General features: G+C 40.4%; 1 protein-coding gene across 7 annotated transcripts in view; it reads right to left on the bottom strand.

The window, feature by feature from the left end:
* PHACTR1 (phosphatase and actin regulator 1) overlaps nt 1-26,358 on the bottom strand; it is a 507,187-nt gene that overhangs the window by 200,402 nt on the left and 280,427 nt on the right. The window lies entirely within an intron of this gene.

Here is a 26,358-nt window from a genome sequence, read left to right as displayed (position 1 = left end):
CGTGGAACCATAAGTACATTATCTACTACCCACCTACACCACAGGCTACAATTAAGAACTCAGCAGGTACCAATTTGGCCTGAAATCAGGTAAAAGCTGCTTCACTTAGAAAACACTATCCATTTTTATATATGTGTATAGTGTGAAGAATGTTAATTTTGAAATCAGGAGGATGTGAGTTCAAATCCAGAATCTACAGCTTAATAGTTGTTGGTGGCTGAGTTCGTTTTGGCTTCCCAGCAGGTGGCATGGGTTTCCTGATTTTCCTTTGGAGAATCATCCCTTTTCCACTTCCAGGGCAGGTGGTCCAGGAAAGAAGACTCTCACTCCTGACTCCAGAGTTGGGCACATGACCCAGTGCAGGCTAATCAGAATATTGCATTCTCCACCCTTCACCACTAGTAATTCATTCAGAAATGAGCGATTGAGCCTCACCAGGCAATGAGACGCAGTTCTGGATTTTGTTGGGGGCTACTGATAGACATGCTCTCCCAACTAGAGTTGTAGATTAGACTGGCTCTGAGCCTGGTCAAAGCAGGGGCCATAAATATAAAACCCTTCACTCAGATTTGGTTAATATTAAAAGAATCTCTAGGTCACAATGGCAATTCATATTCTTTGAGAGGAAACAATACTATATGTCAAATACTTCATATTTTCTAAGCACTGTGCTGAGAGGCTATTTATATACCATGACCGCAAGAATCAGGGAATAAATAGCACTGCTAATAGACCAGACTGGTAGGGAAAAGTCTTATTTATATTTAAATTTATCCAGGTCTGTGTTGTTTTATTCATTGAGCTAACAGATGTTGTCAGCAAAGTTCTTTCTGAGATATTCAGTACAAAATTCCTGTTTCATCTCCCAGGAATGTAACCTTCAACTGTCAAAGCATGTAATGACTACAAAATGAATAAAACATTCTATTGTTCATTTAATCCACAGAATATATTTGTGTTGGGAATGAAACTTGTTTATTTAACTTGTAAATGAACTCCCGAGTCATGTATTAATCCAAAGCAACAATCTTTAAATAATGTAGGTTCTTTGCTCATCCTAAAATCTCAGACCCTAGGGCCTGATAATCTTAAAGTCAGTAAACAGTGTCTCTCAGAGCTCCAAATCAAACTTCAACAAAACCTGGTTTCTCCCCAGGGGTCAGCAAACTCTCTCTGTAAAGTCAAATCATATCTACTTTGGGATTTAAGGGCCACCCAGCTCTGTTGCAAATACTCAACTCTGCTGTTGCAACATGAAAGCAACCATAGACAAATGTACACATGTGGACCAAGGCTGTGTTCAATAAAATGTTACTTACAAAACAAGCAGCCAGCCCTGGGGACCACAAGTTTCCAGCCCTCATCCTATAACATGGAGCTGCCAGTAATTTTTCTGTCATCTTGAGGGGAAAGCCTGCCTGAGACTGAGGCTTCATTGCATCACTTGGGCCCCTGGATCCAGCCCTGCCTGAAACCATTCTAACACTGGAGATTTTCTTTATATGACCAATAAATTCTCTTTTTTACTGAAGCCAGAGTGGGTTGGTTTCTCTCTCACTTGCAACCAAAAAGGTTCTAACAAATTCACTGGGTGACCTCGTTAGGAAAGTCAGCTTTTATTCCTATAAAATGGGAATAATACAATGTATAAGGATGAACAAGTATACTAGTATACTAAAAGCACCCTGCAGGGTTATAGAACAGGAGCTCAAGAAAAGTTATCTAAATATGAATCATCTCCTCTGGTAGCAGACAGACTCGTACCTGCTCAATAAGGCTCCTTCTGGGAGAACTTCCTCATCACTTCACCCCGAGGATGCCCCTTAAGGGGATACATGAATTTTTAAAGTTTTGGAGGTTTTGAACTGTGCCAAGACCCACCAGCTGGGTGGATCTCAAATTTTAGTGTATACAAGAATCAACTAAAGTATTTATTAAACATTTTTATTGCTGGTCTCCATCTTAGACCTGCTGAACCAGGAACATGAGTGTAAAACAGGCAGCCCAGATCATTTTGATGCAAGTGTTCTGAGAATCAACTCAGGGAAGCATACTACAACATTGCTACAGAAGCTTAGAATCCTACTCCCTTCTCCCCAGCTAAGTCTATAGCCTTTGGGAAATTGGCTAAGAAAGAAGATCCTTAGTATTAAAAAACTGCTTTATCCCCAAACCCTCAAATCATTGGGAATTCTCTAAAGATGCCTAATGGCCCAGCTGGTGTGCTTAGTGCTTGAGCATCAACTTATGAACCAGAGGTCACAGTTCAATTCCCAGTCAGGGCACATGCCCGGGTTGTGGGCTCAATTCCCAGTGTGGGGTGTATAGAAGGCAACTGATCAATGATTCTCTCTCATTATTGATGTTTCTCTCTCTCTCCCTCTGCCTTCCTCTCTAAAATCAATAAAAACATATTTTAGGGGGGAAAAAAGATGCCTAATGTTCATGTAGTGCTTTATCCTTCCCAAGTGCTCTTACATCCATTATCTCATTAGATCTTAATAGCATATCTATTAGCTAGGCAAGGCATCAAATTTCCTTTGTTTCCCTATAATTATAATTAACATACTATTTTCCTCAAAGAATTGCATCAAAATTTAGCCTTCTTAAGACTCTGAGAAGGCCTCCTGTAAGCCATGTAAACTTTGTTTAACCTTGCACATTGCAAACTTAATTTAATCACAAATATGGTCGGTTGGTGTTTCCCTGAGGAGCAACTTTGAGGTCTCATAGTAGACCCATATTCCGTGGAACACAATTTGTGAAATGCCATGACAGTGTATTTTTTGTCCTTTTCTACAAATGCAGGAAATGAGACAAAGAAGGGCCAAGTGTCTGGACCAGAATGTGCCAACTTACACAGGCAGTTAAAGAGGCCCAGGGCTCCGGACTCTAGAGACGGGTCAGTCATCACTCAGTCCTCCTCCATCATGGGTGTCTTGAGAATGCTCAAGACCAGGAAGGGTAGGTTTTGTGATTCAACTCTCTTCAAGCTGTCTTTCCCTCCACAAGGCTGTCAAGGTTAGTACACTCTTCAGTATTTTCCCTCCCTTGAGCCCACTCCAAGATTTCATAATAATAGCTACTCAACTATCTACTGAACATAAGGATGACAGAGAACCTACGAAAACTTGCATTCTATTGAAGAATCCCTTCAGGCCCAGAGATCTTATTTTATTTCTTTGATGACATTACAGTTTTCTTCTTTACCTCCCATTAGTTCACAGACCGGTTTTTTCAGTGCCAACTGTCATGTGTATCGTGATGGTGTGAAATCTAAATAGTATCCCTGGGGGAAAAATTTAGCAAGAATGTTGGTCCTTGTTTTCTCTCCCTGGGTGTATAATTCCCACCAACAGTTCTAACATGGGCCTGCCTTGACCATTACCCACAAAGTAAGGAACTCTGCTTATATATTTTTTGAGACTTTCATAAGGAAATTCCTAATTTCCTTCGTTTCAGGACACAGAAATTGAGTTCCATTCGTTTTTTGTTTTGTTTTTTTCCAGAGGTAAATGTCTTATTTTTTTCTGGCCAGTCAATAACTCCTTTGGGGACATTTTCTTATTATTTTGCATGAAAGATGTTCAATTTCTAAAGAGGTCTTAGCAGGGAGTCATTGGTTAATTTCTGCCCATTGGAAGTTCTAAATTCACACTGAATTAGTAGTTCATTTTTAAATTTCTATTTTTTCCCTAATGACTGACTATATTGACCTCAGAGCCTATTATCTGAACTCTGACCACAGAGGTTTAAGTGCCAATCATCAAGTAGCTCTGCGATTATAGGCATATCAACTAACCTCTCAGAATTGCATTCACTGAACAGCAAAGTAGAGATGATAACAACATGTACTTCTCTGTACAATTATTATATTAATACATGGAAACTTTAGCCCAGCTCTCGCCGGTTTGCTCACTGGTTAGTGCGCCGGCCCTGGGACTGAAGGGTCGACGGTTCAATTCCCGTCAAGGGTAAGTACCTCGATTGCAGGCTCCAACCCTGCTCTGGCAGGGGCATGTGCGGGAGGCAACCAATCGATGTGTCTCTCTCACATCAATGTTTCTCTCTCTGTGTCTCTTCCCCTCCCTTCCACTTTCTCTGAAAGTCAAAAAAATATCCTCAGGGGTGAGGATTAACAACAACAACAAAACTACCAAAAACAAACAAACAAACAAACACAACTTTAGAGTAATAACTGACACTTAGTGTGTGTTCATTAAATACCTCCTGACTCCAGTCTAGGGTGTTGATTGATTTTGCCCACTACTCTTTGTCTGAATTCACTCTAGGTTCTACTGGAATCTCATCTGAAGGTGTGTGGAGCTGGAGGGCTGCTGTGTCTTAGCTGGAGGGCATCAGAAAAGCATAATGAATGGCTATCAAATAAGACTTCATGCTTCAGAACATCAGTGAAACTAACTGAATAACACTACTTGAATCCAGGAAATAGCCCTAAATTGCTGAATTTGAATTGTTAGAATTTTGGCTTACAATATGTCAATCACTTTTCCCCATTTTACTTGCAATATGGTATTTTAATTTATAAAGCATCTTTCCAGTTTTTCTTTGAGGTTACATCACAAAACTTGTCATAACTAAATTAGCTCGAATTGTGCTAGACCCCTTTTCCTTTGTGAAGTTCCCAGGCACTAAACAATAAAGCATCAGGTCAAGGAAAGGAAAAAAGGGATGTCATAAGGCAGGGGTGGGGAACCTTTCATCTGCCAAAGGCCATTTGGATATTTATAACATCATTCGTGGGCCATACAAAATTATCAACTTAAAAATTAGCCTGCTATATTTGGTCAAGCATTTAATTAACTCGCCCCTAATGCCTTGGCAGGGCCAGACCAAATGATTCTGTGGGCCTTCAATGGCCCATGGGCCGGACGTTCCCCACCCCTGTATAAGGAAGAGGCTCTGTCCTCATATCTGTCCCCTCAGGCACTTTCAGGAAGTACCAAGGCGTGTGAACACCTGAGGTTATGGTACACTAACTCAGCAAACACTGGTTACACATTTATTGTCCAACTTGAGTGATGGAATAGGGGATTTGAAGAAAGAAAAGATGAAGTTTCTAATCTTTAAAATCCTAAAATGAAAAGTATCACACAAAAGCAAACTCTATTCCACTTTAGGAGGAATTTGAAATTGATGTGGACATATAAAGCACATTTAATGAAAGATAATGGGAATTCTTTGCTGTGTGTGACAGAATAATCTTAAAAGTCATTATTTAATGCAAAAGCATCATCTTTCTGAACTCAAACTCACAACTTAAAAAGAATATTAATATTCAGATAATTCCTGGCTACCTTAGATTTATTTTAACCAGAAAAAGAACTTCGTTTGCTTTTACCCGTGCCTGAGAATCTCCAGGCTCAGTCAGTAGCTACAGTATCTAAAATGCCCTGCTAGCTTTGCATTCAATTTCTTAATGATCACTGCAACTATTTTCCTAATGAGAGAGCCAGTCCCTTAAATGCAATTATCACAAGGGACCATGATCTGGAATCCTCATTATGTTACCAGTCAGTCAGAATGGTGAGGGCCAGGTGGGTTAATGACATGAGCTACTGTCCCCACAGTAGGTGTCCTGCTTTAACTGCCAGAAAGCATTCACTGGACAGTGCCTGGGTTCCCCAGACACCAGGCAATGATGATGGGACATTTTACTGCACAGCTAAATCAAATATTAACCTTGGCTATTCTGAAATTGGTTCTGAGAGCAAATGAAGGCTTTCTCATTGAAATGCAAGATTTGTAGGAAAATATTCTCTCCCAAATTCACATTTCCTGTTCTTGAACCTACAAATTAGAGAAAACTTTTAACTTTGTTTAAGATATTCTCATTCAAAGTATAAATACGGTGCCCCAAAGGAATAAATAATCATTCTCATAACAACTCTCTGACTAGTGTTTTATCATTTATCAAGCACTTGCCAAGTTATTCTATCTTTTGATCCCCAAAACAAACCAAGAAGCAAGGTAAAGCAAACATTTCTAATCCCTATTTTACAAAAGAGCAAACTGACAATGGCAGAGACGGATCATTGCTCACCATTATCCACTCTTCCATCCCTTTTAGTGACAGCTTCTTGGTTTCACGCCCAGCTAAAAGATTGTCTCCCAGCCTCCTCGGAAGGCTGGTGTGGCCAGATTATGAAGCTTTGCCATTGAGCTGTAAGCTGAAGTTTTGTGAGAGATTTCTGGGAAGTCTTAAACGAAAGGATGAGCCATTTCTTTATTCTACTTTTCCCTTCATTTACTTTTCTAAAGCAGAGATGTGGTGGCTGGCACTTGGCAGCCATTATGAAGACAAGGGCCTCCTCATACTAATTGGAGGAGCTGTAAGCTGTGGTCCTTAAGGGCTCTGTGCAACCATCATACACAGCAGCTTTGAACTGGCTGCCTCTGCACTTTTCTCTCTGAGGGAAATAAACCCCTATCTTGTTTAAGTTATTACTATTTCAGTTTATTTGCTTTATGCAATAGAAGCTAATCCTACTGCAAAGATGTGACTTGCTTAAGTTTATGCAAACTATAATTTGTAAGAGGCAGAACATCATGTCCTATTCCACACACTCTGTGGCAGACTTTTAGGACCTTTCATAAACTGTTTCTTAGCTCGTAAAGGAGTCAAATACTTTAAGTTTTTATTTTGACACTTATTTTAATCGGTATTTTTAGAGAGAGAGAGAGAGGAGGGAGAAGGGTAGAGAGACAGAAACATCAGTGAGATGGCACTCAACCACAGAGCCACACCAGCCAGCCTTAACATTTATTTTTTAAAAGCCAACCTATAGGAAGAATTTTTTCCTCTCTTCCCCCTTACCTCCATCCTCTATGGTACTTTGTGTCTCTCAGGGTCTAATTTAAATCATGGAATTTCCAAGAGCTCAGCTTGCCTTAGACAATTTCATTTGCTCCTGTGGCTTTAATTAGCATTGACAAGATGAATATTTATAAATTTATACTTCTAGCCTAGAAAGCTTTTCCACCTGACACAACATCTACTAGCAGTGTAACTCTGGCCAAATTACTTAACTTCTCTGGGTCTCAGTTACCACATCTATAAAGTGGGGATAATAACAGCGTCTACCTTATTGTGTTATTGTAAAAATTTGACTGTTTCACACAAACAAAAGACTGGATGTTATCAGAACCACTACTACTATTATTATCACTCTTCATCTCCAATATTTCACAGGCACCTCAGATTCACTTTCTTTAAAGTGAATTATTTCTACCTTTACTTTGATCATTCTTCAGGAATGGCAATGCCAGCTGTCTAACTGCTCAGAAAGAAACCCATGGGTCATCCCAGACATACCACCTCTTCCCTCACCTCCCCCAGGTCCAATTAATTACCAGTACTGGTCAACACTAACTCTTAAATATTTCTCAACTCTCTCCACGTTTCTCCTCAGGTTAGACCAGTTGTCTGCATCACCATTTCTGTGTTCCTACTCTTGCTACTGGCCTCCAAGTCCTTCACATGGCAGCCTGAGAATCTGTCCTAAACATCAATGAAAGCATGTCAATGCTCTGTGCTAAGCCCACCAGTGAGCCATCCTGCTTCTAGGACAAGGTCCCAGAGTCTTCATAGCAACTTAGAGGGACAGGATCTGCCCCCGTCATGGGCTCCAATACTGCTCATCTTTCTTTTCTTCAAACACAAGAAACACATCATTTCTGCATTAAGGCCTTTACACATGCTGTTCCCGCTGCCTGGATGATTGTGTCACTTCTGAATGCCAGTTTCCTCTCCAACAGATAGTGCTCAGCTATCCATCCCTTCTCTACAGGATCACGAGCTTCTCAGAGGCTGAGCCCACCCCAGCGCTTGTGGTGAGATCACTGGTTAGTGATTGCTTAAGGGATTGGTGCCCAGGTCTGGTCGTTGAGATCTGTAAGGGATCCCTGTAGGTGGCAGGGCTTCTAAGATGAGCTTCCTTGCTCTTAAAGACAGACACAAGAGACATTTCTACCTCTGGTCACTGTGGTGTCTGGTTGTGAGGCCTGAACTGTTGTAGCCATCTTCCAACTGGCCTGAGGATGGAGTCCTGAAGCAAAGGAAGGTGGAACATAGAATCATGGGGTAATGAATCAGGCTTGGAGCTTGCCTCTTACAAATTTATGTTAGACAATAAATGATCTTATTGTTTAAGGTCAAGATGCACAGGGTCTTCTCTTACTGATGCAAAAAAGCATCCTAATTGACATGCCCCAATGAAATTGATTATTCTGACACAGAGGAAATGATCACTGAATATTTTTTGAATGAATGAATGAATAAATATTTCATAGAAAAAGAGGACAGACTCTGGCTTGGGTATATATCATATTTCTCATCTCCTGGAATGTCTATGGTAAGGACAAACAACTGACTTCTAGGTAGAGCCATGGCTGGAAGTAGGCTATGGAATAGAAAACAATGTCTACCTCCAAGCCATAGTTAAGAAATGACACAGGGAAACTTTTCTCACATGCAAGGGAAAGATGAGGGGCTCTCATGTTTCTTGAAAGATCTGTCTTGGATATAAATGTCATCTCAAATACAACTGAACTAAGCCTTTGCTTCAACTTGATCACTGGCATTTCACAAAAGTTTATCTCATAAACCACAAGATATTTATTGATTTGGGTCAAGTTTGAGATATTATTGAAGGCTGACATCACAAACTAAATTCCATTTGTATTTTAATAGCATAAAAAGACAGAAACCCAAATGTCCAACCATGAGGGACTGATGAACTAAATTAAGGGACAACCATCAAATGCACGACTATGTGGCCATTAAAAAATGATGATGGATATCTCTCATTATTGACAGGAAAAGACTGTCATGATTTCTTGTTCAGTGGAAAATAAGTTGCCAAGTATTGTGTGTAATATAATTCATTTTTTCTAAAAAAGTATCTACTTACTTATCTATGTATCTATCTGTGCATAGGCATAGGATCTGCAAGAAGAAACTCAGCCAAATAGCCGTTCTATTTGGGTGATAAAGTCATAGATGATCTTAAACTTCCCTATAATTTTATTTTCTAATTTTGGTTTAGGGTGAGGATTGGATTTAATCCTATCTCTGCCATCCACAAGCCAAGGGCAATAGAGAAAATAAGAGAACTTATTTTTGAAGACTGAATATCTGTAAAGCATTTAGTACGGTATCCAGATGTTAGCTATTGTGATTATATTATGAAAAGTATATTGCCATTATTGTAATGTGAATATTGCTTTTGTGTTTAAGTCTAATAGAGAGCTACAAATGGGACTTAGTGGAGCTGTGGTTGAGTGTAAAGGGCAGAAAGGCATTGCTGATAACTGAATGTTACCGCTCCTACCAGAGGCTATCACTAGGATATGTATGATACAGCGTTTAAAAGCATGGCCTTGGAGTGGACACACATGAGCGTCAGGACTTACGGCAAGTTTCTTCACTTTAAAATATCTTTTTCATAGGGTTGTTGTATAACATAAGATAATGTACTTAAATGCCTAATACAGTTTCTAGCAACAGTTAAGAGACCAACAAATACTATTGTTATAAATTCATTGTAAAAATTATACTTAAAATATAATAAATAATTGCCTTGATATTCCATTAGTAATATTTATTTTACCCAGCAAATTTCTTGCATTTTAAAATAGAGTTGTAGGAATTACTAAAATATAAACTAGAACAGTGCACTAAAATGGTTTGCTGGTTTAAAAAAAAATCAATCACATATAACTTTTCTGGAATATTTGTATTTTGAAAGGAGATCAATTCCTATGTAAATAGTGGAGGGGGCCATAGGATGAGGCTCTTCGTGAGAGGAGATTATATAATAAAGTAAGTTCAAATTTATTTGGATGCAGAATTCATCTTTATTCTACAGATTTAATTTACATAAAATGCCACTCTAATGTAAAATGGAAGTATAGTGTTTTACAGACTGATAAGAACAACAGAGCCCCCTAGCTGGCCTAATAAAACACAGCTACAATTTTTGCGTTGGGGGAAATAAAATAATTTGGACTTTAATCTTATGGTTAAGTTGACCAGTAAAGCAGAATAATTCAAATATATTCAGAATGTTATCATACAATGTGCAAAGCAAACTCCATGAATACTTTGAAGGCTTTAGGGGTATGTATTTAAATGGAAATTGCCCAAGATCTGGTGTAGATCCACTAAGCAGAAAGAAATTGAATACCATGATGTCAATATTTCCACAGGTTTTTCTAACAGCATTTGATATTTGTTGAACTATCCTTCAAGGAACATTGAAGGTAATTCCTTGATCTATTTCCTGGCTTTTTCTACCCAGGAAAGTAAACTTCTGCCATTCATACTGGCTCAGATGCAAATATAACTGTTCTCTTGATGCTTATTTAAAAATTAGATGCAGTTACAGAAATGAATGGATTTGAGAAAGACTCAACACAGAAGGTCAAGCCAGGTTAAGGGAATACTGCAGATAGGCTTCTCTAAACTACATAGATACTCACACCCCCAACCCCCAGGCCAACAATGGGATTTTTAAAATTATCTGGAGAACTCAGCCATTGAGGGGAAACCAGTAACTGTCCATTTGAGCTCCTTTTCAGCAAACCAACAGAGCAATAACTGGGCTTCTAAGATAAAGTATGAGGGGAAGTGGTTACAGGGAGGAAAGTCTATATTAAGTACATTAATGAAAATGGGCTTCCCAAACAAACCTCCTTTTATGAATTCAATTCAACAAACATTTCTGAGCACTTACTCTCTGTGCAGTGTTGTGAATCAGACCAAGCTGAGCCTGTGCTCTTCAGAAGTACGCACACTCCTGTGGGACACATGCACACGCGCACACACACACACACACACACACCTGCATAGTCATCCAAAGCCTGAGACAAGATATGAGGGAACTTCTCAGAATTCTTTGAGGATAAAACATGAAGAGACTTTAGCAGAAATATTTCCTGAAGCCATTTTTCTCTGTTATATTTAGTATATGGTATAGATGATTTTATTAAAAACCATGAACTAGCAAGGAGAAACCAAGATGGCGGCATAGGTTAACACCTGAAATTGCTGGCTTTCACAACCACTTCAAAAATACAACTAAAAGACAAAAAGGACATCATCCAGAACCACAGGAAGGCTGGCTGAATGGAAATTCTACAATTAGAAGGAAAGAGAAAAGCACAATGAGACTCAGAGGAGGTGCAGAAGTAAAGTGCAGCGGTACGGAGGCATGCACAGAAAGGGCTGGCAACTGAGGACACGGCTGTCTTTTTCAATCAGGAGGGAGTCTTAAGCTTCCGATGACTCTGAACTCCAGTTCCGGGCCAGTCTCTGGGGACCCAGACTCATAAGGGGAGAAACTGGACTATCTGGCATCAGGTGGAACTTGAGGGCAGCTTTCTCTCAGAGGTGCTTGCAGCGATTACCGGGACACTGAGACACTGGGCCTCTTAGGGCAGGGCTGAGGATCAGCCATAGCTGTTGAGTTCCTGAGACCCCTCCCCACCCAAGTTGTGCACAGAGGCTTTTGCATATGAATGGCCTGGCCCTTTGCAATCTAAAATTACTTAACAAACTGCAGTTGGGTCAGAAGGACCCAGAACATCCAAAAGAAGGCCCAAGGCCCCACAGCAGCTTGCATTGCTTCACAGCTGGGCCTCATCTGGGCACCTCCAAACCCCAAACAAAGAAGAAGAGGAATCTGCAGATCTCTCTGTAGCTCCTGCTGGGTAGCCTCAGGGAGAGGCTAAATTAGCACCTCCTTAGAGATCCAAGAGCCAGTGTACCCAGTGGTCAGAGTGGGACCATCCATATTACAACTCCTCAGATCCATAAGGGACACACTCAGAGGGCAGACTCAGTGAGCACCAAAGCAAACCCCACTGAAGCAAGTCTTGCCCCAGAAGGGTGTCTCCAGCACAGAAATTCTCCCACCATAGACACAGCTGATTCTCACAGCCAATTGGCCTGGAGGTCAATTCCTCTCAGTGATACCTACAACAATCAAGACTTAACTACAACAAGACTGCACAAAGCCCACAAGGGGGTGCACCAAGAGTGTCCACCTCAGGTAATTGGGGAGGCTGAGCCACTGGGCTCTATAGGACACCTAGCACAGAAAGCCACTCTATCAACACAGGGAAGCACAAAAAATGTAGAGACAAAGAAACAGGTCACAAATGACAGAAATGGAGGAAAGCAAACTACTGGATATAGAGTTCAAAACCACACTTATAAGGTTTTTCAAGAATTTTCTAGAAACCGCCAATAAATTTAGTGAGACCCTCAAGAAATCTAGTGAGACCCTGGAGGATACGAACAAGGACCAACTAGAAATTAAGCATACACTGACTGAAATAAAGAATATTATACAGAGTTCCAACAGCAGACTAGAGGATCGCAAGAATCAAGTCAAAGATTTGAAATATGAAGAAGCAAAAAACACCCAACCGGAAAAACAAAAAGAAAAAAGAATCCAAAAATATGAAGATAGTCTAAGGAGCCTCTGGGACAACTTCAAGTGTACCAACATCTGAATTATGGGGGTGCCAGAAGAAGAGAGAGAGCAAGATATTGAAACCCTATTTGAAGAAATAATGACAGAAAACTTCCCCTACCTGGTGAAAGAAATAGACTTACAAGTCCAGGAAGTGCAGAGAACCCCCAACAAAAGGAATCCAAAGAGGACCACACCAAGACACATCACAATTAAAATGCCAAGAGCAAAAGACAAAGAGAGAATCTTAAAAGCAGCAAGAGAAGAAAAGTCAGTTACCTACAAGGGAGTACCCATATGACTGTCAGCTGATTTCTCAACAGAAACCATGAAGGCCAGAAGGGAGTGGCAAGAAATATTCAAAGTGATGAATACCAAGAACTTACAACCAAGATTACTTTACCCAGCAAAGCTATCATTCAGAATTGAAGGTCAGATAAAGAGCTTCACGGATAAGAAAAAGCTAAAGGAGTTCATCACCACCAAACCAGTATTATATGAAATGCTGAAAGGTATCCTTTAAGAAGAGGAGGAAGAAGAAAAAGGTAAAGATACAAATTATGAACAACAAATACACATCTATCAACAAGTGAATCTAAAAATCAAGTGATTTAATAATCTGATGAACAGAATAAACTGGTGAATATAATAGAATCAGGGACATAGAAAGGGAGTGGACTGACAATTCTCAGGGGGAAAAGGGTGTGGGGGATTCGGGAAGAGACTGGACAAAAATAGTACACCTTTGGATGAGAACATTGGGGGAGGTAAGGGCAGAGGGTGGGTTGGGAACTGGATGGAGGGGAGCTTTGGGGGGAAAAAAGAGGAACAACTGTAAAAATCTGAAAATAAAGATTTAATTTAAAAAATAAATTTAAAAAAGTATTTAAAAATAAAAACAAAAAAAGAAACACAAAAAAAACCCACCATAAACTAGCACTTTGTTTAGGCATTTTGTGGGACAGGATGAAGGAAACTCAGCTCTATCATTATAGCGCCAAGAAAGTTCTTTTCTAGAACAATTCATACTGCAGAAGTTGAAGGAATGTTTGTGCTTGTAGTTAGGTTGTATGAATTAAGCTTCAAAATTCTGACAGCCTGGCCAGCGTGGCTCAGTGGTTGAGCCTTGACCTATGAAGCAGGAGGTCACTGTTTGATTCCCGGTTAGGGTACATGTCCAGGTTGCAGGCTCAATCCCCAATAAGGAGCATGCAGGAGGCAGCTGATCAATGATTCTCTCTCATCATTGATCTTTCTATCTCTTTCTCTCTCTCTTTTCCTCTCTGAAATCAATAAAAATATATTTAAAAATAATTCTGACAGACTGAATCCATACACATATAGCATTGTCCTTTCTGGCTCTGAGGCCAACCAAATAGGATAAACAGTTGGAAACAAACAGAATTATATGATGATCTTAATTTTTTGTCTAGTTTTTTTGTACAGAAAGAATTGATGATTTAATGATACACTTCAAAACAATGTGCCTATAGGAGACAACATGCCCATGAAACTCTAGCATCAATACTTTTTGTATAGTCCTGTCATAACGATAGAATAAGTCAAGTGTCTGCAGTTATTAAATCTTGAAAGTACAAAATAACCTGAAATAGTTACATGTCTACAATTTAGTTGAGCCTGGACAGAGGGAACACTATCCTTACTTCATTCATTCAAATCAGTTCCCTGCCAAAAAAAAAATTGGTAAAGATTTTGCTGACATTCAAAATCTAATGTTCAAGAGTTTAAAGATGATTTTTGTATTATTCCTATTTTGGAATCTGATGGGGTGGGGGCCACAGGCTCTTTCTGTGACAAGAACATGCACCAATGCTATAGTTATGCTATTGTGCAGAAACTAGGCAATTTGGTTGTTAATCAGTTGCTCTCCTCTACTGATTTTTCTCCTTAAAAATGCAGTTGCAAGTTAAGATTAACACTGTAGCACATTAAAGAAAAATGAAAGTCCAAATGGCAACATAAAACAATAACAAACATATCTACTCATTATCACCCAAGTTCTCAGACAATATAAAAACTCATGATAGAGTTAAATATCACATCAAAGCACAATGGATATTCTGTACATACTAATAGGAAACATCTAGAAAATACTGTTGTAAACACAGCAACAGTAGTATTTATTCTACCATGCCATGATCTCACAAGGACTGAGAGCTCAAAATTAATATAGATACTTTCTCGTTTGTTTATATAGTTCCTCTTCTGTGTTAAATGCTATAAAATTGTAGGAAGAGTAATATATATACACAGATTTAGGAAAAAAATAAATAAGTTGAGCTTTAAAAATTGTTTTGGGGAAGCCAACATTTTAGAAATATTCAATACTATGAGCCACAATTACTTTTCAAGGTACTGATGTCCAGTGTAAAATGTACCTTTTTAATAAATGGTAAATATAGAATAGTCTAGGAATAATTTGGCAAAATTATACACAAGCTATATATACCAGAAAAATACCTCCATGTGTAATTGTTCTACAGCATTAGGTAAAATATTATATTCCCGAATTCCTCTACCAGATGGTGAAAATTTGATATTTCATTAGACTAATAAATTCCATAGACTCAGAATAGTGATATAGAAAATGATATACATTTTCTACACATAAATATTTTCACGACACAATTTAAATACTGACACTTTTCTCAATATCCCCTTATAATTTATCATCTTATTATAGACAGCCACATTCCCATGTAGCGCTTGATGTAAGATCTATTAAGAAGTACAAACTTAGCCGGTCTGGCTCAAGAGATAGAGCATCAGACTGTGGACTGAAGGGTCCTGGGTTCAATTCTGATCCAGGGCATATGCCTGGGTTGCAGGCTCAATCCCCAGTAGGGGTGTGCAGAGGCAGCTGATCAATGATTCTCTCTCATCACTGATGTTTCTATCTCTTTCTCCCTCTCCATTCCTCTCTGAAATCAATAAAAATATATTTTAAAAAAAGAAGTACAAACTTTGATTTCATTTTGCTTGCTACCATAATATTCCTTGGGCAAGTTGAGTTTAAAAGAAAATTGATAATTTTGATGCTTATTTTTAAAATATGAGTAATATCAGCCTTATTTTACAAATGAAATGAACCTTAAAGATAAATGAACTTGCTTTAGGTAGTATAGCCAATGTGCCAGAATGTACCTGGTGTACAGGTAAACAATACTCTTATGCATTCCAAATGAACATCATTTTCCAGCCACATAAAATGTGACACATAATTAAAGCAATAATTGGTCATGTTACATGAGAAAGCCACCCAAAAAGCTTTACCTTAGCACCAATATGGAAAAAACAAAACCAAAAATTTATACTGATTCATTTACAAAAGTCTTAAAAGATACTTCTTTCAATTAAACTAATGGAAGACTTATATCACTGTTAGGATATAATTACATTTAATGTCACCAACCACCATGAAATACAATAATCATCTGCCTAAGGAAAATGCATAAAGACTAAAAATGAATGGTGATACAATAAATGCATTCAAACTTTAAGGCCTAAAAAGACAAACTGCATAGGGATGGTCACCATAGATTCAAATTTAAGAAAATCGGCCTATGTGGGCTTCTAAGTCTAGGCGTACATGTTGAATCAATGGGTCAGATTACCTGAAATTAAGAACATTTTGAGAGATCTGGCATGTATGTTTCCATAGGAAAAAGTAATTGCTTGGATCTATTGAACATAATGTCTCCAAGCACTGTTTAATCTATACCAGTGGTTCTCAACTGAGGAGAGACATTTAGCAACAGCTATAGATACTTTTGGTTGTCACAATTGGGGGGTTGTTACTGGCATCTAGTAGGCAGAGACCACAATACTGCTAAATCCTACAATGCACAAGACAACCTCCCATAATGAAGAATTATCTGGCCCAAAATAGGAATCATGCCAAGGTTGAGAAAACCTGCTCTATATACCTTGGCTTAGAACAAAAGACTTGAACAAAGCCAGGCTTAATTGGCCTAATTGGATAAATTCTTTCACCTCTTCTAGGTAGTTCTGAACAATGATTGGCTCAGCTCACATGTGACCATTCATGAATGTTTGCAATATGCTCAGAAGACTAGTCCCTACCAACAGACAGCTGTTTCCCATGTGTGACTTATCTTGTTTCAGTTATAATATAAACAGCTCATTTCAAAAAGCAAATAGCTTGACTAATTTTAAAGTTCCTGGTTTATGAGCAATAGATTCCACTTTAGGAAAACATTGATTAACAAAACCAAGCAATTAATTTATGCCAAGTGTTAAAAACTAAGTTGTTTATGTACACTGAGGGCTTAAAATCTCCCCATCAGAATTCCTATTTAATTGAAATTCCACAAGATTTCTAAGTAATTAGTGAATTTATTAATAGTCTTCATTTGAAAATCTTACATTTTCAACTTCTTTTCTTCCTCTTCTACCAGCTACAATATATTGAGTGTTATGTTCCAGGCACTCTATGAACTCCTACACATGAATTTTATAGTTATAACAATCCTACTTGGTAGGATAATAAGGTATTATGGCATCATTTTCCTTATTATTCTTCAAACTCAAGAAGTCTGGAGGAAGAAAAAGGGGACTGAAAATAAAACATTTGACCATAGCACTCACAAGTCTCAATTCAATGTGAATTAATCTAGTGCAATAAAAAGAAAAAAAGCCAGGAGACGATCAATACTATTTACAATAACAGCACCACTTACTGAGTGCTTATTATATGCAAGTTCATTGCCAAATGCTTTGATGTATTGTTTCATTTAATCCTACCAGCAGCCCTTGGTGTAGAAGATGTTGTTAGTCACCATGTTACAGATGCAGAAACGGAGGCTTACTTTGATGAAAGCAAGAGGCACACCTGGGATCTGTACTCTGTCTGCCACTCTTGAGGGTCTACACCACGGGTTGGCAAACCATGACCCTTCGTTCAAACCTGACTTGCTTCCTCCCCTGTAAATAAAATGCTATTGGAACACAGCCATGCTCTTTCACGTATGCCTCTGTTGCTTTTGTGCTACAAAAGCAGAATCGAGCGGTTACAACAGAGACCATGCGGTAAAAACCTAAAATGTTTACTATCTGACCCTTTTCAGCAGGAGTTTGCTTACATCTGCCTGAACGCTTCCGTAGTAAGTAACGTCTGCTTGACCTTGAGCTCCATATTGCTAGGCACTGGAGGTCCTTTACATACCTCTCCAGTTAGGTGGCAGCTTCGCCTTCTTTAAGTATGATCCCTGCTTTTATTTGGATAGCCATCTTTAGGGCTAATACTATCTTTTTCTTTAGCAAAGAGTTTATCTGAATAATGTGATGTTATGCAAGTGAAACTTATTAAAACTGATTTCCTCACAGTCTGAAATCATTAAAAAGCAAAAACCAAATGCAAAAACACTTATTGATCTTCTACTGGGCACACATTATGTGCCAGGGATACAAAAATGAATAAAACACAATCTTGCCCTTCAAGGAGTTCACAGATGAGCAGGGGAAACTGAGGTACACACATGGCTTCCTAGGGCCTAGGCTCAGTGGCCTAGGATTCCAGGGAAGGAGTCTCCCAAGCCAACCGAGGCCTCAAAAAAAAAAAAAAAAAAAGAAGAAGAAGAAGAAGACATGTGAAAATCCATTTCTCGGTTTAAGAAAAAGGTCTCCACTACCTTGAGTTAAATAACAGAATTATGTCTGATTTGCTCAGTAAGTAACTGCTCAGACATAGGATGGTAGAGCTAAAAGGATTTACAAGCTCAGCCTCTTCAGTTCACAGATGGGAAAACCAAGGGGTCTGTACGCGTACTGAGCAGCGAGAGGCGACGAGGTTGCCCTGGGTGCCTGGGAGCAGAGCGTGAACCCACAGGCGTTTTGGAGTGAGATCCTGCAGCCAGATTTGGAGCAACTTTCTGAGCCTTGGTTTCTTCATTTGCAATCTGGAGATCATATTTAATGGTCCTTGTGAGTAATAAGCAAGTTCATATGTGTAAATCAAAGAGCAATGCCTGGCTCTTCGTAAATTTAGTATGAGTATATACTATGATGAAAATTAAAAATGAGGCAGGGAAATGAACTAAACGCAAATCTTTAAGAGAGCCCCCATTCACCATGCTCCTGAGATCCCAGCTGGCCCGCAGCCTAAATATAAATAACTTATGCCCTTCCCACTGGGGATGGATGGGAGGGGTTCACCATTCTTCTAGGTTTTTGTCTCAGACATAATAGAGTAACCTTTTCTTCTTCATTTCTGGTATCCCTGTTGTCTGGAAACATCTTTCTGACACCCCTTTCTGCGCCAGTCCTACTGGCACCACCCTTGGCCGAGTACTGACCATCACACCAGATTACTTGACCTTGCTCAGCTCCAGAGCAGCCCAGCTCACCTCCAACCAATGCCCTGTGCCTGGCGCACAGCTGATGCTGCAAGAGAAACCAGGATGCTATTTTTACCATATTACTCACCTGATGAAGACTAGGTCATCATTCTGAGTAGCACAGCCCTTTAAGTCCAGACACTTCTGTCTGTAATCCTACCTGACATTATTGCTAATCGTATTAATACAGTCATATTAAAAGAGTCCCGATTTCAAATCAAAACAGCAACACCTACTACCAGTGAGGCCCTGCATGTGGCTTAATCCCTCTGAGCTCAGTGTCCTTTTCTGCCAAGCTGAGATAAATCGGACCTCTCTCATGGGACTCTTGGGAAGATTAAGTACATAATTCCCATCCCTGGCCGAGCCTGGCATAGAGTAAGTGAATACGAGTTGTTATTGTTATTATCTGAAAAACAGTACATGTCACTCCTCCCCACTTTTGTTCGTGTCCATGTGAATCCTTCCGCTTAGGGTGTCTTCCCTTCTTCCTGCTGCCAATCAAATTCAGCATCCTCACACAAAGCCTTCTCCTGGGGCTTTAGCCCACACCGATCTCCTGCTTGGGTGAACTCACTCATAGTTGGCATTTCCCACCTTGGCCCTTAATCGGTGGTTTTTACCCTGGGGTCATGTTGTGCACACGCACACACACACACACACACACACACACCTGTCCCCCCCGGGCCACTGGCAATGTCTGGATATATTTTTGGTTGTCACAACTGGAAGATGGGTATATTAACCATGTGTTTTATATTTTCTGTGTTTTATGATGCTCTGACTCCCTGAGGCCCTGAGAGGCTGCCCCTTCCAGGGCTAGCTAATTCCCAGAGACAGTGGACAATTTGCCAGCTGCCTTTCATAGGCAAAGCAACCAATCCAAAGCCTACACCCCAGACACCTCCTTTGTCTAACTCTCTCACACCAAGCTAATATTTCCTCTGTCCTAAATCATCCCAGGGCCAGGTACCGACAACTAAAGACCACCTCTGTAGCCCTATGCCAGTATAAATCATTCCAACTGTTCAATCCTAAGCTTGCCTACCCTGACCCTCCCATTCCTCCCCTGCAAATGCTCTCCCCTCTGTCCTTCTGCCTCTGAATGACCCTGGTACTTCCCCCTGTGGCCGGCCCTATGTGGCATGGTGTGCATCTCCTCCTCTAGGAAACAGTAAGTGATAAACTCTTCTTTCAAAGGCATTGTCTCTATGTCTGCACCTTGCCACCTCTGACTGAAACAAATCCCAGGTACATTTTAAGACAGTGGGTGCTATTAGTGGGTAGAGGCCACAGATGCTGCTAAATATCCTGAAATGCATAGAACACCACTCCCCACAAACAAAGAGTAATCAGTCCAAAACGAAACAGTCCTGAAGTTGAGAAACCTGACCTAACATGCCCCACACTGGGATCACAAGGCCTCCGGAAGCCCAGCTCTGCTATCCGTTCTATTGCTCAACCTGACCAGGGAAAAGGAGGAAGTCCCTGATTCCTGAATTGGCTGAACCACGGGGGCAATCAATATTATAGTTTAATTTGTAGTTATGGCTCTTTTGATAAAAAAAAATCACTGAATGTTCAGCAAAAGTGAAAATATTTCTTCTCAGTTACTATGTAAAGTTTAGTGCTAACAGCTTCTGGTGGGAAGGAAAAATCCATGATCACTATTGGAGAGCTCCGAAACAGCACATTCATTTTCCTCTAGTGTGTCTGTCATTTGTGATGTGCTGTACCACCCCACCGCCCAAATCAGTATGTGCTAAAAATAAAATAAAATACAATACAATAAAATAAAATAAATAAAGAAGTACATACTCTCTGTTTTTGAAGTTTCACAGTGAACATGGGCAGACCAAGGGGTCAGAGGCTGAAACAGTCTACTTTGTGTAGCTCAGTTTTCCAAATTAGTTTGATCTTGAAATGTTTCCCATACCATCTATTTCCACCCAATGGAGCAAGTGCTATGTGGAACCCATTTTGGAAACAGCTCATTAAAGTTGACAAAAATCTCAACATTGAACTGTAGAACTTGAACTCAAAAGTTCCTCACACTGTAATCAGAGCTGCTTTGGGACACGGAACAGAGAGAAGCTGACACAGCCGCCCTCGACTTCGGAGGTCTCTGGCAGAAAGACAGCACCTGCTGGTCTCTGCTGGAATTCGGGCAGACCGAATTTCCAGATGGCACGGAGAAATTGTCTCTCCCACCTTATATCCTTGCATTGGTTATAACAGTACAGACTTCAACATATTTAGACCCCGCAAAAAAAGTATTACTCATATTTTTCCAAAAGCTATTGGGCTAATTTAAATTTTTGAGTGAGGAGGAACCAAACGACTTATGAATATACCTTGAATATCCATTAGGAAGAAAAGCAAGGGAGTCAATTAAGACCAAAGGTTATGGTGCAAAGTACCTCAATGTTCCCATCCACTTCCTCACTAGTCCCTAACCCATTCTAACATCTTCTATCCCTAAGTCACAGACAGGTTTGTTCATTTTTATAACTCTGTGACATCTATGAATATAGTGGACTCGCAGAGAACTGTGAATTCTGAGGAGGATCTGGTGTTCCTAGAGGACCTCAGCCCATCCATCCTTGCTTATGAGTGTGCAGCCTTCCTCTGCTGGGCAGGAGGAATGGCCATCCGCAAGGACTCTGGCCACTAGAATAGCCTTCAGCAGATTGCTCTATAGCAGTGGTCGGCAAACGGCGGCTCGCGAGCCACATGCGGCTCTTTGGCCCCTTGAGTGTGGCCATGAAGTTTCAATTGTGCTGTATGTGCGCGCCCGCACATGGTATTTTGTGGAAGAGTCACACTCAAGGGGCCGCAGTTTGCCGACCACTGCTCTACAGGGCTCGCCATAGCTCTGTGACCTGAACAGCCTGAAAGGCTCGGCTGAGTGTGGGGGTGAGGACGCGCACAGGCAGAAGCAGTGTAGCAGCAAGGATCCTGCCATCTGCTCACCTAACGCAGGGGATCCCTCTACTTTTACACCTTGAGATACAATGACCATCATTTCTCCCACCAATCATCTCCACGGACAGAGAGCAGAGCACGGAGCGAGGAGACACTCACCTCCTTCCTCCCTTCGGAACGCGCAGGCCAGCACCATGGAGAGAAGAGCAGGACACCGCCCTGTGTGTTCGACGTTTGAAAATGTTCCACATGCCTCCTGAACAGGCTCTGGACCCTCTGGAAAAAGCAGCACTGCCCTCCTCCCAGCCTTCACCCCCTTTCCAAGAAGGACAAAAGAGGCCAGGGCTGAACCACTGTCTGAGGCCAGTTTGTGCCTAATTCCCAGAGGGTGCTCTGGTTTCCTAACTTGCCCCCGGAGGCTAATTCCTTCTGTCTGGTAAACACTGCCAGGAATTGTACTCTCGGGATTTGCAATAAAAATGAGGCCTGTTTACTTTCTACAATCATGGTAGAAATCCTCCTAGTACCTAGTTAAATCTTGCTGTAATTTAGGCTATGATGTTTTCAAAGTAAATTTGTGCCACTTCATTCATGGCGAATTATGCACTTTGAGCCAGTAACACACACGGACCCATCTGTCATACTTATGGTTTAAAGGCTGAATGTCATTCCTGTTTGGTCCTCAACACTTGCTTATAGATCCCATGGTGAACTTCAGAACCATCAGCAATGCTAAGAAGGGAGTAAAAGGGACTATACACCGGATCCAATTCCATTGTAAACAGTTGCCTTTATTTAATACGTGATTATTAATGTCGGCACTAACTTCAACACTCCTATTGAAATAATTTGAATCTAAAAATGTTATATTCCTATTCATTTATGCATGGTGTAATATAATTATTTAGTCAATATATATATTTCCCCAAACTAACTCTATTCTCGGTGTACCACACTCAAACACTCACATGAATAATTTATAGTGTATTTGGCTATACATTATTGTCTCAAGCTGCTTGCTCTATTAGAGGTTTCATCATCTTCAAAGAATTAAAATGTGGGTTATAATAGCGCCTGTTACGATCTGATGTTTATATTTTAGAAATACAATAATCGCTCCACAATGTATTATATGTCATCTAAATGGAGTAGAGCAGAGAACAACTTTTAAACTGTGGTTCTGAAAAGCTCTGAGACCCTCTGGCACTATGAGGGGGCAGGCCGCCACCCTGGCCTGAACCAGAGCACTCCCCCTTTCATCTGGTTGGTACTTGGGGATCTTCTAAGATAATTGTTTTCTTCTTTCAAAGAATAACTCTTCTTTTTGGTTATATGTTTCTTGTCTTTACTTTTATTTCTTGAATGTAGATGCTCCCTTTTGTATATGTTCCCCTCTTCTTGAAAATTTAACCTAAGCCTGCAGCCTAATGATTGCTACCCTCAGCAGGTACTCCAAGCTATTTCTACTGTCTTACCTAAGAAATCTACATTTTCACTCATGATTCAACCTCAAAGACCTGGGACAAGGATGGGCGGGGTCCAGGAGCTCACCATCTCTATTTCCACTGCAAAGGACTCAGCTGCAAATCTTAAAATCTCTCCTTTTGTATCCAGTTTTACTTTGGGTAGTAGTGCTCTGACCACAGGCTGCTTCACAGTGCATGAATAATTCATGTCATGGCCAGTAGGAAATTCATTCTGGACAGGAAAACATGAGGGTGTTGGGCAAGGGAAGCCTTCACTGAGTGTTCATCTGGGGGATGACGAGCTTCTGTCTGGGGCCTGCTTGGTTTTCTGAGTGAGCTGGCGGACTGACTCACACATCAGGGAGTTACCGAAAACGGGAGAGGGTGATTCTGGAACACGGAGCACATCTGCCATGGTCCCTGTCACCAAGATCTGCTTCTCTATACATTCTTTCATCATGTGGAGTAGTCTGGCTTACCAGACAAGTGACAATTTCCAAATGTAGAAATAAAAGTTATCTACAGAATCTGTTGCACATGTCAGCCAAACACTCGCCCATAAACAGACTCTAAGTCTCTCAAGAAAGAACCTAATTCTGGTACACGCCTCCCTGTCAGAGACGGATGGTGGCTGGCTATGTGGCAGATTTCATCCCTCCCTCTGTGCCAGGAAACGCTGGTGCCAACTCTGACTGAGAACACCTTCAGGATCTGGAGGCCTTGCTACGGGGCAGCTCCCAGGAATTCCAACCAACCAGTAACGCGCTCGGGGCAGGCTTCTAGTCCTTTTTAAACGTTATTTCCTGTCACCAGAAGAATTGCACCTGGCTTTGCTTTCCCCTTTTCTTGCTTACTCCTCTATCTTTCTGCTCATGAACTTGGAGCAGTGCTACTGTTTGGAGGAGGTTGTTCTTGGACTTGAAATAACAGAAGAACTCCCTCCACCAACAGCCACCGCTGGGGTTACGGCTTGTTTAGAAGATAATTATTGGATTTTATAATTACTTTTGTGGGTTGCAAAATAATTACTGTGGAGACAAACCTCCATGTGCCAAAATAGCAGAGTGATTGCTCTGAAGTTCACAATAACAGCCAAGATGGTGAGGTCTTAGGCGGGGATTAGAAATCCAGGCCGTCTGTCAGATGCGCCAGCCGGAAGCCCACTGGAAGGTCAGGGTGGGGGGTGGGGCAGCAAAGATGCTTAACAAACCTGGTTCGAAGCAGTTGTTTCTTTTAAGCTGATTTTCTTTTAAAATCTGTCCCTCTGAGTCACTAGGACATCAAGTAGCCTCTTAAAAAGACTGAAACTGCAATTCAGGTGAATAACACAGACATGCGTTGGATCCCTTTCAAGTCTAAGCTCAGACACGGTGCTAAGGCAGTTAGGGGGTAACATCTCATGATAGGAACCCTGTGATAATGCAGGCTCAGAAAACTTTTTTTTTTTTTAAATAAAGACCAGAGAGGATTTTATAAATTTTCACATAAATATTTCAGGTTTTGAGGGCCTCGGTTGTCACTCAGCTCTGCAAGGGGCTGTGCAAAGCCACCACAGACAATACGGAATGACTGTGTGGCTGTGCTCCACCAGACCTTGGATATGGACCTAGACATGTGAATTCATACAAGTGTCTTCCGTCGTGAAATTGTACTCTTCTTTTGATTTTAGTCAACCATTGGGAATTGAAAAAATTCTCAACCTGCAAAAACCACAGAAGGCTCTTGGTCTGCAGCTTACCACTCCTTGATCTAGATGGGTTTAGGTGCCTCAGTAACATCTTCAGGGAAGAGAAGTAAACTCATTTTAGCGGTGGGAGAAACACAGGATAGAGGTGACCCAAGAGTGAGTAGAGGGAATCGGTGGTCCCTAAGGCTTCCTCATTCTAACCAAATACACTCTCTGCCAGTCATTTCATCTTCCACTTTTGAATAAATTGACAGTTTGCTTGGGGTAGTGGTTTTTGCCCAAATTGTCATAAAAGAATCATTTGCACAGTTAATTACTAGTCTTTCACAAAACAACTAGTCTTTCCTGGAGGTTCAAATCTCAAAGGCAGCCAACTATGGCTGGAGAGGAGGAACTAGAGTACAGCTCAGAGATGACAGCATGGGCAGGGGACATATGTAGTACTTTCAACAATAAAGATTTAAAAAAAATATCCTCTAGGGTGGTTATGATAGAAAACATAGGTAATAACAAGTATTGGAGAGGATATAGCTAAATGAGACTTCCATGTATTCACTGCTGGTGGGAATATGTAGTGGTGAAACCAGTTTGAAAAGATCTGACAGTTCAAATGGTTAAACATGTTACCACATGGTCCAGCATTTCTACTACTAGGTACATATCCAAGAAAAATGAAAACAAATAACCACACCAAAACTTGTACATAAATGCTACCAAAATATTATTCATAATAGCCCAAAAGTGGAAGTAACCCAAAAGTCCATCAACTGATTAATGAATAACCAAAATGTGTCATATCCATACAATGATTCAGCAATAAGAAGAAATGAAGTACTGATTTATGCTACAACATGGGTGAACCTTAAAGACCTTATGCTAAGTGAAAGAAGACAGGTAGGGGACCTATATTGCATGATTCTATGTATAATAAATATCTAGAATAAGGAGGTCTATAAAAACAAGAAGTGGATTAGTGGTTACCTAAGGACAGCAGATATCAGAGAACTGGAGGGAATATGCTAAGGGGAACAGGGCTACTTTTTGGAATAATGAAAATGTTCTAACACTGATTATGGTGAATGCCCAACTCTGAATAGACTAAAGGTCACTGAATTGTACACTTTAAATGGATGAATTGTATGGCATGTGAATAATATATCAACAAAGCAACTAAACTCCAGTGACATTTTTCACAAAAATATATATAAAAAAACACCTGAAATTTGTATGAAACCACAAAAGACCCTAGTCAATGTAATCTTGAGAAAGAAGAACACCACAATTCCTGATTTCAAACTACACTACAAAGCTACAATAATCAAGACAATATGACACTGGCATAAACACAGACCCACAGACCAATGGAACAGAATAGACAGCCCAGAAATAACCCCCTGCATATA

This window comes from Myotis nattereri, assembly GCF_964212035.1.
Source record: "Myotis nattereri genome assembly, chromosome: 3".
NCBI classification, from domain to species: Eukaryota; Metazoa; Chordata; class Mammalia; order Chiroptera; family Vespertilionidae; genus Myotis; species Myotis nattereri.
The sequence above is the reverse complement of the archived record's forward strand: the minus strand, read 5'-3'. Positions and strand labels throughout refer to the sequence as shown.